This window comes from Podarcis raffonei, chromosome 6 (genome assembly GCF_027172205.1).
Source record: "Podarcis raffonei isolate rPodRaf1 chromosome 6, rPodRaf1.pri, whole genome shotgun sequence".
Lineage (NCBI taxonomy): Eukaryota > Metazoa > Chordata > Lepidosauria > Squamata > Lacertidae > Podarcis > Podarcis raffonei.
Genome location: NC_070607.1, coordinates 19,892,558 through 19,907,682, shown reverse-complemented (window position 1 = coordinate 19,907,682; position 15,125 = coordinate 19,892,558). Strand labels below are relative to the sequence as shown.

The 15,125-nt window shown below is 41.2% G+C and overlaps 1 long non-coding RNA gene across 5 annotated transcripts in view; it reads left to right on the top strand.

The window, feature by feature from the left end:
• LOC128415392 (uncharacterized) overlaps positions 1-15,125 on the top strand; it is a 126,795-nt gene that overhangs the window by 24,351 nt on the left and 87,319 nt on the right. For all 5 annotated transcript variants that reach the window (XR_008330933.1, XR_008330932.1, XR_008330934.1 and 2 more), the window contains exon 2: positions 391-510. This is a non-coding gene — a long non-coding RNA (uncharacterized LOC128415392). The remainder of the gene's footprint in view (positions 1-390; positions 511-15,125) is intronic.

The following is a 15,125-nucleotide window of genomic DNA, read 5'->3' as shown; positions in this document are numbered from 1 at the left end:
TTTTCCGTACTCCCTAGGAGATCCCTTCCTTAAAATGGTTTCTTATCATTTAAGCAGGCTGCTGGAATTTTGCTAATTCCTGTTTCGCTTAACACATGTGAAGTTCTGCATCGGCTACACAGGCCATACAGTGTTACGAAAAGGTGATTTAAATAACAATGTACGATCAGAGAGGGCATTAAATGCAATATTTTGATTACCTGTTAAAGGCACTTCCTGTAAACTGACCTCAAGTTGCTATCAATGAAAGTGTGATCTTGTAAATTTAAGTTGTAGTTAGGATTTTGCTGATGACCGTTTTGTGTACCTTTAAAAAGACTATCCTTGCACCTCAAGGTTAATTTTGGCTGACACTATGAGTGGTTTTAAAACTGATAATCTCTCCACTAGATGCTGATGATGAATCCTACTAGTACTAGTTCCTGCACTTACAAGCTTGCCATCTAAAATTAAACACTGGGAGCAAGCAACAGAAGAAGAAGCCTAAGCTGAAAGAGACAAGTTAGCCAGGTGAGCAAATGCAATTACCGTACACATGCTACACAATTTCAAAGGTGGCCCCCCAGTTACGGAACCGTATTCTAAACGTGATCCGTCAGGCCTCATCCCTTGGCAGTTTTACACAGTCCTTAAAGAGCCATCTTTTTATCATGGCCCTTGGGAGCCAATCTGTAAATTGGTCATTTTATTTTCTATTGTATACTATAGTGATTATGTATTGTTGGACAGAGATGTATATTTCAAATGTTTAAAGGGAATTATTGCTGGATTTTATGAATATGCATTGATATGATGGGAGGCAGTTGGTCTAAAAGTAAAATTGAATTGAATTACTATACCAGCACCACAATTTTTAAGTGTTATTGGAACAAGCAAATATCCAGCATTGAATATTAACACTGTCATCAAATGTTGTGCACAAGGCTAAATATTTACACTGCGTATATTAATATGAAGGCAACCCACCACTGAGCAAAGGTGTCATGTTTTAAGCCCTGACCCTTTGTATAGAGTCAATAGCCTCTGGCAAAAGGTGCAAGAAGTGATTTTTGAATAAATAATTCAGCTGTCTACAGTGGAAGTACCAAAGGAAGCATTGTATACAGAAGAGAATTTGTCTAAGCAGTTAAGCCAGCTATAGGGGTTTGGGTGTGTGTGTCCTTGTACCATCTAAATAGAACAATATGTTGGTGCAACGAAGGGAGGGAAAGCGTTAAAGCAGCTTGGTCCCTCCAGAAGTTTTGAACTACAACTCCCATCAACCCCAGCTGGCATGGTCTATTGTCCAGGATGATGGCAGTTTTGTCCCTAACATCTGCTGATCACTAGGTTGAGGAGGCTATCCTCAATTTCATAAATTTATTATTATATATAGATCTTATGTTCACAACATAAAAATACAAGATGGAAACACCAAAATAGCTATCCTCACCTGTCTTTACACACCCCTGCCTCCATCATCATCATCATCATTATTACTGTATTATCATTTTGTATACCGCCCTATATCTGCAGGTCTCAGGGCAGTTCATAGGATAAAATCACAATATATATAAAAAAACCAAATACATAATCAAAATAAAAACAAAAACAATCCAATTACACTCCCACCCCCCACCCCATTTAAAAAGGGCATAGGATGTCAATTAGCCAAAGGTCTGGCTAAAGAGGAAAGATTTTGCCTGGCGCGTAGTTCAGGGGTCGCATGACTACGTTATGTTTGCTATCCAGATCCATCTCTCTTCTCTGTGGGTCTTCCTGAAGAGCACACAATTTGTTGTGCACAGTGGGGAATTTGTGACTGCACAATGAAGCTTCCTATCATGTAAAAGAGAACAGGAAGCTATGAATATACTGGGCTCCAGGGAGTGTTCTGATTGTGGCCGTTGTGTATAGACTTGCACGCAGAAAGGAATAATTATTGAACTTAATGACTGTCGTGTTATCTTAAGAGATGTTCCTAATGAATATAGAGTAGCTTTCAAACGTAAGTGTTCGGGCTCCACACTGTTTAAATAATGTTTGATTGATCAACTGCAATTTAACCAATTAAATAATAATTAAATTTAAACAACTAAATTTAAATAACTTTGCATATTGCCAAACCTGATGTCCTCTGAGATTTTGAAGGCAATGTGACATAGCTTGCAATTTAATAAAAAGGTGTCACTCATTGGAAGAGAAGCTTAATATTTTATTTTTCATTTCCTGTTTCCTTTATGCAGAACTAAGGCTTTAGTTGAATAACGTTAAGATCTGTAGAGGGGGCTCTCTTAATATTTTCCCCACCCTTGGAACGGTGGACAGTGGAGGCCTGGGAGAAAGCTTTTTCTGTGGCAGCCCTTACATTGGGGAACTCCGTCCCCATAGAATGCATCTTGCATCTTCACTGTGCAGCCTTTACTGTATGTTAAAGAAGCTGCTTTCCCCCCCGGCCTTTGGCAGTGAAGGTGACTTTGGCTAAATTTATACCATTCTATTCCATTTGGAATGGCTTTATGTGCTTTATAATTGCAACTGTTTTATCTTATTTTAAATACTGCTAAACCACCCTAGGACCTTAGGGCATAGGGTGGGTAAGATATCAATAAAATAAAAAAGATAATTGTTGTTTAAACTGATCAAATCTATATGTGCTAATAAATATGGGATTTCCTTACTGATTTTATTTATTTATTGTATAACTGTAACTTTTCTTGGCCAATAACAATCAAGATTGAAATCTCTCCAAAATGGCACTTTATACCAGTAGATAAAAAGAGAAAGTTTATTTTATAAAAGTATTTCTATATCGTCACATTTTGAGTAGGACTAACATTGGATACGAAGGGACGCGGGTGGCGCTGTGGGTTAAACCACAGAGCCTAGGACTCGCTGATCAGAAGGTTGGCGGTTCGAATCCCTGTGATGGGGTGAGCGCCCGTTGCTCAGTCCCTGCTCCTGCCAACCTAGCAGATCGAAAGCACGTCAACGTGCAAGTAGATAAATAGGTACCGCTCCGGTGGGAAGGTAAACGGCGTTTCCATGCGCTGCTCTGGTTCACCAGAAGCGGCTTAATCAAGCTGGCCACATGACCCGGAAGCTGTACGCTGGCTCCCTCGGCCAATAAAGTGAGATGAGTGCCGCAACCCCAGAGTCGGTCACGACTGGACCTAATGGTCAGGTGTCCCTTTACCTTTACCTTAACATTGGATACAATCATATGTAATATAAAAGGCAAGGTGATTTGGAAAGTAAAAAACTTCACTCCATTATCACTGTCTTCATTCTTATTTATTTGACAGATATATATATATAAATAAATATATAAATATTATAAATATATAAATAAGAATGAAGACACACACACACACACACACACACATATATATACTGTAAAGGGACCCCTGACTGTTGGGGCCAGTCGCGGACGACTCTGGGGTTGTGGCGCTCATCTTGCTTTACTGGCCGAGGGAGCTGGTGTACAGCTTCCAGGTCATCTGGCCAGCATGACTAAGCCGCTTTTGGCGAACCAGAGCAGCGCACGGAAGCGCTGTTTACCTTCCCGCCGGAGCGGTACCTATTTGGCTACTTGCTTTCAAACTGCTAGGTTGGCAGGAGCAGGGACCGAGCAACGGGAGCTCACCCCGTCATGGGGATTCGAACCGCTGACCTTCCGATCGGCAAGCCCTAGACCACAGCGCCACCCGCGTCCCATATATACTGTACTCCCCTTCAATTAGCACTTTATTAATAAAATATAGTAATAAAGCAACATAGAACAATTAAAGAAAGCATTAAAAAAACAATTGAGAAGATAAATGTTACATCTTCAGTTAAAAGATTGGGAAAATTAAATTGGTTTTCATCTGGCTCCAGAAAGATAACACAAAGTCCAGCAACAACATGCAGCTTCTTTGGGCAGGAGTTGGAGCTCCCCAAGATGTAGCAATGGCCACCAACTCAGATGGCTTTAAAACGAGATTAGACCAATTTAGACCAATTTATGGCACATTAGGCTCTCAATAGCTACTAGCCATGATGCCTATATTTTGCCTCAACTGTCAGAGGCAGTTCCTGGGGATTACAAACAGAATGGCATCCACATACTGCTTGCTGGCTTCAGATTGGCAAAATTTTGGAAGCAGGATGTGAATGGAAAAGTTATGGGCTTAATTTTCAATACTGTCATTTAATATATATATAGTAATACCTCCACGAACGTCTGCCTCATCTAGCGTCCATTCCAGCGAATGTCCGTGGCAAACACAGAGGTACCGAAATGGGTTACTTCCGGGTTTGCTGCTTGCACATGCACAGAAGTGCTAAATCGTGCTTTGCGCGCGTGCGCAGATGCGGCGCTTTGCCCTGTGTCCTTTTCAGCTAGCATTTGGGGCTCCGGAACAGATCCCAGTCGCAAAACAAGGTACGACTGTACTGCTGACCCTAAGGTTAATTTAGATGGACATCAGAGGTAGTAGAGTCACCGCAAAGTGGCTTAGGGGGACTGAATAACTATTGGTTTCAATGCTTTAGCCTAATCATAGACCATTTTAAGAATGTGCTTTGTGTGTGTCAGAATATTCATATGAAAACATCATCCAGATTGAAATCAAATCATCTTGTAATGACTTCATTAACTCTGTCACCAGTTCAGCAACCCTTTTTATTCCCTTTCACCCTTTGTTTTCTGAAACATTTTCATGATGTTGTTGTTTTTGGTCAGAAAAATGAATGTTGCTAAATATGGTTTCTGTTTTTTTATAGTAAAACCAACAATAACAATGAGTCTAGCTATTATATTAACAATTAGTGCTGATCCCACACACGGCTTTCATCTCCTGGTCATTTGTCATAATGCTTATATTTCTGTTGCAATGAGGATGTGTGATGCCTCTCTGAAAGCAGCTGGAATGAAAACAAACACATCTACCAAGTTTGGCAAGCAAGAGAACAGAGACAGATTAATTTGTTGTGTGCTTCAAAGGGTTCCTCAGAAAAAGCTCTTTCATTGATGGTGGAATGGCACACTATGCCTGTAAGCATGGAAAGTCTGAGCTGCATTCTTAATTTAGTACCGTGTGGGAAAGTTGATGGACGATGACAGTAATGTTGGTTTTACTTCTATTGTAAGGTTCTTTGTAAAAGAGCAAGTCTCAGTTATTAATCTGCAAAATCTTAATTTCTGTGGATTAATTCTGAACACACATATATGCACACACTGCTAAACCTCACTTCTAATGCTGTGCAATTTCCCAGTGCATTTATACAGTTGTCTCTATCAGAGGTTAAGTTTTGTTTCTAAACTGTGCAAAGAAGAACTGAAGAAACTTCTATTTAAAACAAAGTTCATGGAGTTCAGTAAGTGTTCCAAACAACAGGAAAATAATCCTAAATTATTCTAAGTCTGCAATGTACACACTTACCTGGGAGTTAGCCCCACTGAACTCACTGGAACTTACATATCGATTCATGTTATTAGAAGAGAATTTGTCGCTAGCAGACGTCACTTTGATTTCCACTCCACCCCGTCCAGTTGATTATTTTATGTCATTTTGGTAAGAACTTGGCTTGAAGTTCACAGGCAGCACAAAACATGTAGCTACAAAAAGAGCCCTTCATCAGTTGAAACATCTTCCCTTCAGACTTTGGGATAAATAGACTTCTCCGTTTACCACTGACACGTGTGTGAGGAACAGCCCATAACATGATTGAACTCCATTGATTTTTCATAAAAGTTTAATAAGACGATACAGGTCAAAAGCTTTGCAAAATTTGCAATAAATTTTGGCAGCTATCTGAACTAGACTTTGCTGCAAAAGCTGACATAAGAGGAGTGAAAGTGTTGGCTGAGACTATGAAAGGTAATGAGCACTGTGAAACTTTTGATCAGCTTTTTAAAGACCTTTGTATTGACTGCTGTTTCTCAGCAGATTATTTTTTTTTAATCTGGAGATTTCATTCATTTGATAATATCAGCATATCTCATGCATTATAAAAGCACCTTCCCAATAGTGATGTCCCAAAACACTTTGATGCCCAAGACAGACTATCCCAATGGTGGTCAGAGTATTAAGACTAAATAATTGACATTTTGCTGCCTTTTAGTGGTATTCCAAAACATGCTGCCTGAGGTGAACTGCTTCTTCCTGCCAAATACTTGGGATGATCCTGCTCCCTAAATGCAACCTCTCTTGAAGTGCAGCTTTCTGTGGGAATGTTGAGGAAGGTAGGATATATTGATTAAATATTATTCCTCCTCACTCATATTAGTGAGCAAGCAGCAGAGCACATTCCTTGCAGCTTGTTGGAAGCAAGTTGATGATTCGTTAGAATCATTTAAATTAAGCAATCCAGTCTAGCTTGTCCAGTCTGGATTGTTCCTGGTAAGTTTTCCTTTTATTTCCTCTTTAAAATAATAATAACACGACAGTCGTCTTTAAAAGTAAGAGAAAAGTTTTCCTTACATTCAGTTCACAGCAGTAATCTGAAGGCAGGCTTTATCTTGTGGTTACAGTTACATAGTCAGCTTTTACTTGGTCAGCTAGGGTCATGCCCATCTACCTGGCCACACACAAGGGGAGGAGACTCCAGAGCAGGTATGACAGGAAGTCCTCCCTCTCTGGAGCCACATTCCCCTGTGTGTCCACTCTAGGCAACAGGAAAATATTGTACTTGACTGCTTCAGGGATGATACATTCCACACTTTCTTCGTGTTTTAAACAAGCTTAAAGCAGCTAGGACAAGGCAATCAACATGTTTGGGACTACAAATCCTGTCAGACTCAATCAGTATGGCTGGTGTTTAGCAATGATGGAAGTTGGAGTCCAAAGCATCTGGAAGACTTTGCATGGGCCATCCCTGATCTAGGACGTACGTACTTGCACATTATGGCTGCCAATTGGAGCCCATTTTTATATAGCTCCATGCGGGTGGTGATGCTTCATGATGACGTATTTGTTGTGTAGTGACATACCATGCAACCTGGGCAGTTTTCTCCATACCAGCACAAATGCCCTTTGCCATGAGGTTTCATGAGAAATGGAGAAAATCACTGATCCATGTTAAAGGATCATGGTCATACTCCCCTATCTTGTTTCTGACAAGCGTTACCAATCAGGGCAACCACGGTGGTGGTTTCAGTGTCGTGGCCGGGCCTCAGACCAGTCTGGGATGGATCCAAGTAATTAGTTTCCTCCAAGTATGCCTGAAGCTGGACCACCACCACCTCCTTGAACACACGCTCAACATATTTGCCACTGGGTGATACATAAGTTACACTTCTAGGCCCAGGGAGGTCACCTGTTATATAGGGAGATACCTGTAAAATATAAGGCAATATGGGAGTTCAAGGGGGGTAAGTGAGAGAGGGATTCGAACCACCAACCTTCCAATTGGCAAGCCCAAGAGGCTCAGTGGTCTAGACCACAGCACCACCCATGTACACATGGAGGGACCCACTGAATGGTTTGAGTTTCTAACGTACACGTCTTCCATTTTACATTTTCACATTTAAATTACTATGATTGGCTTTGTAGTGGACAGCTTAGACACCATAATATTTTCTCTCTCACACCCTTCCCCACCCTCCTTGCCGTTTCAATCATTTCCTACTTTCTTTACGAACTTGTCATTTAGCTCCTAAAAATATCCGTGTTATCAGGGTTCAGACTCAGGGCTTTCGCTGAGAGACTATTGTTTGCCAATAATTAGTTTTGTGGTGCATAGCATCTGAGTGGCTCCCTGGTCCTTCTGAGCAGCCTATTATGCTAACTTTCAGTTTCCTGACTGGTCTGCCAAACAAGCACAGATGGAGATAGAAGGAACTTTTGGCTTACTGATAACAGTGATGTCCCCCTTCCGACATCTACACAGAAAACATGGCAGTTTTCGCAGAAAACCAGCGTGTTGCAGAAAACAACCCATAAACAAGCAGAGGATACAAGTGCTAGCAGGAAGGAAGGCCAAGAACAGACAAAAGGGAAACAATTTTGTTGCTAGATGTTGATATGTTGTTTTTGAGACTCTGAAAATGTTTTGCAAAATGTGAAAAAGGCATGGCCCTGAAAGCATCACGCTATCTAACATTTATAGAGGTGGCTTCACAGTGTGCTTAGCGTATTGATGAAAGCCTTGCTGTCTCGGTATTGAAAACGGGTCTGTCGTTATGGTTTGCCTTGAAGATTAGAATTGCCTGATTAGAATCCAGAATTTGACAAAAGGAAGGTTCTTGTTTCTTACTTTGGCTGTGGTTGATCTTCCGAATGGTTCATTCACCTGCAAGGGTGGCCCCTGAGAGGCGTGCTTGGTAGATTGTGTGGCGACCAGGGTCAGCCCAAGACATTTTGCTGCTTCAGGTGAAGGGGAAACTGACACAACCGCTTTCTATCTACAGAAACTGGGAGAACCGGCAGTATAATCTTACAGGTGACATGACAGCAGGCTTGCTCTCACACTGCTTTTCAATCTGTTAACATACAACCTTACATCTCCAGTGCCCTATCATTTAGAGATAGGATACCCAGCAGTACATCCCTTGGAACTCCTCAGCTCTCATAAATATATACCGGTATATAGTCTGTAGAGGGCCTTCTCGGTAGTGGCTCCCGCCCTGTGGAATGCCCTCCTATCAGATGTCAAGGAAATAAACAACTATCTGACTTTTAGAAGACATCTGAAGGCAGCCCTATTTAGGGAAGCTTTTAATGTCTGATGTTTTATCCTTTTTATATTCATTCATTCATTCATTCATTCATTCATTCATAATTTTGTTGGGAGCTTTCCAGAGTGGCTGGGGAAACCCAGCCAGGTGGGCAAGGTATATCTATCTATCTATCTATCTATATCTATATCTATATCTATATCTATATCATCTATATCTATATCTATATATCTATATATCTATATATCTATCTATCTATCTATCTATCTATCTATATATATATATATATAAAATTTTCTTGTGGGTTTTGGTTTATTTTTTTAACTGCTGTTATTGTATACTGCTCCGATCTCCTTAGGGGGAAGAATGGAATCTAAATTATTTTTGATATCCAGCTAACTTGTGAATGTCAATATGAGGTACAGGAAAGAGCCTGAAATGAGCATCTTTATCAATGTAGCTTTTTCATTTGATTTACAGACACGAGAGAACCAAGTGCCAGGTGAAACTATGCTTGAGAATACAATAATACAAATGGTTTCAAAGAGTAGTGTAGAATCTTATGTCAAGGGTACTCGGTGATGTCCTCACTTCTTAAAGTTGGATTAAACATTTTGCAATTATTATTTTTGTTGCAAATAATGTTTTGGGCCAACATTAAATATTTATTAAATCTCCCCCCCCCCTTTCATGAACAAACACTTTATTTTTAAATGTTAAAAAAGACACACCAAAATTTAAGTTGAAAAGAAAAAAATACAAAACTTATCTTGATCTTTCTAGGTGTTGCTATGTATTTGAGTAATATGTTGTCAAACCAACAGCATTCCTAAGATGCATTAAACTAATATTTCATAAGAATGCCTCAACTCTGATGATGTATTAATGTAATACATCGTTAAGGCGCCATTGCTCTTATGACATATAGCTCAAAATATTCCTATACTATTGAAGCACTACCTAGGGCATCTAGATTTGCTCAACCTAGGAAGGAAGAAAATGTTTCTAACGGCTAAGGTGTTGAGTTTTTGCAAAGGGGGATGCATAGAGAAATGCAGCTGAAAACTGGATGTATCTGGAGGAAGCAATGGCATTGCATAGTTTGTGAAATAAAAATAAAGAAGAGCCAGACTGAAGTTGTAAAATTCCTAAATGCCAAAATAGGAGCCGGAAGATTTGATCCTGGCTACTCATTTTTGATATTGCACAGAAGCACACACCTTTTTGTGTAATGTGCAAAGGGAAAACTGCACATTAGCATGGAATTTACGCATCTTACACAGATTTCAGTATTGTTGCCTGTAAGTTTTATCCCAGATGTCAAACAGCAGCTTTGTGGAGCTTTGGGGAAATTGTACATGGGAAAGGATTAAATAATAAACACACCCCAATCTGATTTGTCCACTGTTCTAGGCTACTGCTGTTATTATTATTTTTAAGAAACTGAGAGATCCTAATCATAAATCTGCATCACACATCACATGTGGTTGTGCTCTCACATTGTGTGGAAAAAGCAACACGTCTTCTCATGGTACCACAAGTGGTATTAACACACAGCAGTGCCATTAGGCATGGACTTAGGTCTGGCTGCCCAGCTCTCAGGGAGGCCCAAATGAGGCACCCTGGTTGTCCACACCCCCTCGACACTGGGCTGAACCTGGGATGGCTGCACAGAGTGATCTCGCAGCATAATGGTTGCGCTGTTACTGAGATCCCAGTAATAGCTGTTTAGGTGGCTGGCTGACATTTTGGAAATGCAGCCTAGAGGATGTGAGTTGGAAACATGGCAGGTGAAACCAGCTCCAGTGTAGAGTGTGGTTGCCAAGTGAGTAGCCAGGAAGGAAGAAACCATGGCAAGAGGAGAGGTTGGAGCACTGCAAAGGTACCAGCAGACACAGTCTGGTGCTCCTACCATGAGTCCACCATGCCAAACTCACTGCCACCTTGTATTCCCCCTTCTCTGTTTTGTCATGCAGCAGTGGTGTGGGCCAATGAGGTCAGGTCAGCACCACACCCTGCTACTAACACCCTGCTCAGGGCTCTTGAACGTGGCAGTGTTCCTGCAAGCAGGGGGATGCAAATCCCACTGGCAATTGTATAGAGTGTCTGAAGCCATTCCCCAGAGCCAGTTCCACTGAAATAAAATGGGCTTTATTCCAAGAAAGAGATGGTATAGCTGTTAGCATCACTGTATTATTAGTTGTATTACTTTAAATACAGTGTAACAGCACAGATCTAAATACACTGACATGCATTTTTCATTAAGTGAAAACCTGCAGTGCTGTGGTGCATCTTCTTCTGTTGCTGAACCATGGGCTGGTTGCACTAGTACTGTGCTGAAAGCTGTCCTCCAGTTTCTGAAAAGCCCCCCCCCCAAGAACAGGATTTGCATTATTGGTTTTATTCTTAGGGTGCTTTAGAATTTCTTTAGAATTTGCTGGGTGTAGAGGTTTGTCTTCACCACTGGCAGGTGGTCAAGGGCGGCTTCTTGTTGCTGTTGTTGTCGTTTTCCTTTCCAATGAACTTTGCAGCTTTCCTTGACTGCTTAGTCTTGTTGATCTAAAATATTCCCATGGGAGGAGTGATCTCATGATTTCTTTTCTTGGGCTTTAAGTGTGGTCACCCAGGGAGGCTGCGGATTGCAGACTGCTGCTGAGATGATTTGTAAAATGAAAGAAAGAACACTCACTCTCAACCACCTTAAAAATAAGGTCAATGTGACCCCCTTAAAAAAAAAACAACCAGGAGAATTTCACTTCCCTTTGATCATTTTCTCTGCATTTGAAAATTAACAAAGGAGACCCCCCCCAATTCATTGCATGAATGACAATGCAGGTTTGGATGACCCTTGGGGTCCTTTCCATCTTTCCAATTCTATGATTGACAGAGAAAAGCAGACAGAAATGTGGGAGAAACTTTTAGCATACTGCTAGGTTGCACATTTAATGAATGCTGGAAACAGACATAAAGCAGATGATTTGCAATTGGTGTTTTGGCCATACCCATCATGTCTGCCTTTCAAGCAACAACAGCTCAGACTCCAGTTGTTCACCTGTGACATCTCTGCTCTTGCAAGATTTATGAGGATTAAAAAGGGAATACATGGCACTCTTCAATTTTTCAGGAATTTTGCATTGTGTGCACAATTAAGCTTCTAAACCAGAGTTATACATTAATGTCTATAGTAGCCTGTTAGTTATAGCCAAGATACTTCCCTCTGGAATATTGAGAGATAAAGTGCTTCTGTGTGTGTTGGTGGTGGTGGGTGGAAACATACTTGACTTTTTAGGCGGTGGAAACATGGTAGGCAGACCTACCTAGAATGTGTGGTGTTAGTTCTGTGAAAAGTGTTTGGCTGCGATATAGCTCTTTTTGTTCATAGCCTGGGGGACTGGTACAATTTCCTACTCTCTCTCTCTTTTAAATGACATGAAAAAGATTGCAGTTAAGAAGCAAAGGAAGAAAGATGTGTCTTTGCTTTTCGGTTTCCTAGTCCCTGCCCGCCCTCCACAGTACACCTTTGCAGATAACAGAGTAGTTCAAAAAAGTTCCCTCTACCAATGTTGTGTGTGTGTGTTGAGCCTTGTTTGACTTTGACGGCAACTCAAGTAGGGTGGCAGTGTTACAAGTAGCTGTGATAGGTCACAGGCAGCTTTGACAGCTTGGCACATTCAGTGACGAGAAGCAGTTCTCCAACCTAACAGATGCTGCTCTGCTATTCCCTTTGATCACTACATGGCTGCTTAAGAGGTATTGCCGCTGCAAGTGTGTCGTTTTCATTACGGAGGCGAACTACTTCTGATATCAAGTGAAATCCGCTGGGACTGAAACGGCGGTCTGTATTACATGGGAACGAGATGTCTCCTTAGGGTATATGCGCTAGACATAATAAAAAAAAATCCCCTTTTACCCAATGATCCAGTTTCTTTTGGGATGTTTATGTTAAAAAAGGGAGATTAGCAAAAGACACCCTACTTGGGAAAAAGTGAAGGTTTTGTTTTTTGTTTTTAAAAGAATTCTAACAAAAAAAATGCTGCTTTCATTACCCCCCATCGGTGGGGTGTGGAATGGCTCGGTAAAAATTTGTGGAATTTATATTAAAGAAAATGCAAGTGATTCACATAAGAATGGTTTCTGGTTGTTTTAGAACATGACATTCCATGTTTTGGGGGCTTTCTCTTCACAGTAGTTGCCATCTACCTCTTGAGTTATACTAGAGATAGAAAGCAGGTAATGAATAGCATAATAACCAAGGGAGAAAACTAAACCTTCCTTCAAAAGAGACGCTTTAGGCCTTCCCAAAATCCTGGATTTTGCTTTGAACAGCAGAGCCCCATCCCATATTGAGCGCTGCTTGGGAAGAATATGCAGTTTCAAAGGTGGCTTTCAATGGGGCCTAAGACCTGCCCAAAGCCATGACTGGTTCCAGAAGGCGACAAGTGCCATGGTGTTGCCGACACCTGTGGAATCTGGACAGAATCTTCAAACAAAACCATCCTATGTTCGTAGTGCAGTGTGACTAAAGGGCAGCACTGGAATCGAGAATGGAGCAGGTTTTTTTTTTTTAAGTGATATGGCATTCAGATAACAAAAATAGTTTGGCTTGCTTGCATGCGTCATATGGCAGAGGGCTGTTGGGTGCATTTTCACTTGGTGCGCCATATGCGCCTGCAGTTTAGGGGCCCACTGGTGGGTGCAGTTATTGTAGGTGCTCCCCAAAACTGCGACATCTCTAGAGGAATTTTTGACTTGCCCTTTTTAAACAGCAGAGCCCATGCCATCTCATAAACTGCTTTTTGAAAGCCCCCCCCCCCGACTTTCAAAAGTGGTTGCTGTGTGGTAACAGGAGCTGCTGTTCAAGGAAACCAAGCCAAAAGCCCACTTGGATGTATGGGATGAGACGAGTTGCATAATCCCAGCATGTACTGAAAATGTAAGTGACAGAAGCAAGGCATTCTTACTCCTGAAGTATTAATAGGTAAAGGTAAAGGGACCCCTGACCATTAGGTCCAGTCGTGGCCGACTCTGGGGTTGCGGCACTTATCTCGCTTTATTGGCCGAGGGAGCCGGCGTACAGCTTCCGGGTCATGTGGCCAGCATGACTAAGCCGCTTCTGACAAACCAGAGCAGCGCATGGAAACGCCGTTTACCTTCCCACCAGAGTGGTACCTATTTATCTACTTGCACTTTGATGTGCTTTTGAACTGCTAGGTTGGCAGGAGCAGGGACAGAGCAAGGGAGCTTACCCCATTGCGGGGATTCGAACCGCCAACCTTCTGATCGGCAAGTCCTAGGCTCTGTGATTTAACCCACAGCGCCACCCGCGTCCCGAAGTATTAATATGTAAGCACTATTTGTGCTGTATGTGTAAATTGGTCTTAAATTGGTCTTAAGACTGCTCAGTTCTAACTCCTAAGGCAGAGTTTTCCAAACAGTATGTCGCGAGGTGTTAGTGTGTCAGCTGCAGTGTTAGCTGTTTCGTGCGAACGCTCCCTGTGCTCCCCCCGGGCTGGAAAGGGGTTAGTTTAACCTCCGGTTTCTAGTAAAACTGAATTACTGTGTTACGAAGTGATGCATGTTTAAAAAGTGTGTCACTAACGTGAAAAGTTTGGAAAGCTCTGCCCTAAGGCTTTTCTTCCATCGACTTGATTCAGTATGAGAATTATTTCCTGGCTTAAACCTACAGATGGGACTGTCTCTGAAAACAGCCCATCTCCTTGGTATAGTAAAGGAAAGTGCTAGCCTTCCAGCCAGATGCTGTCATCTGGACCCATGACCTTATCTTTACTGTTAGCCAGATTACTCTTCAACCTGATCACTTCCAACCGTTGCCTTTCCTGTTTTGACATTCTCTGGCATTTTCTTTATTTAAGGCCTGCACAAGTTCCTACCTTGCATTTTTCATTCTATTTGTGGGCCGTAAGAGCACATGGTGATGGCTCCTTCCATGGTAGCCTTGACACCTTTCATTTTTTGTTATTATTATCGTTAAATAAAATTTAATACAGTCTCCACAAAAATAATAAACATAGCATTGAGTTTATAGTAGATAGCAAATTTCTGCCACCAGTTTCACAAACATCTGTAGAGAGCCTACAATGAACTTCAGTCTTTTAAGATTCTGTAAAATGACACCCTGACACCTTTCATGAAGTTGATCTGATATTCCAAAAAAAAAAAAAGGAAAAACGATAATGAAAGAGAAGGGAAGAAGAGCAAGTTTTGAGAGACTGAAATAAAGGTGAGATTTTAATTAAAATGTTTGGAATTGGAAGGGGAAGTGAGTGAGCAACAAATGTCTCAAATATTTTAGAATGCGCTGAAATGCAATGCACTGATGTAGAAACATAAAATTGAAATTCTCTTAAATTTGGTAACATTCTTTGTGAAAGCTTCTTTGCCGTCTGACACACTACAATGTAGGAAAAGGCTTTAAACTTCCAATTCGTCCACTTTATGATTCTTTAATTTTGCATATCAAATA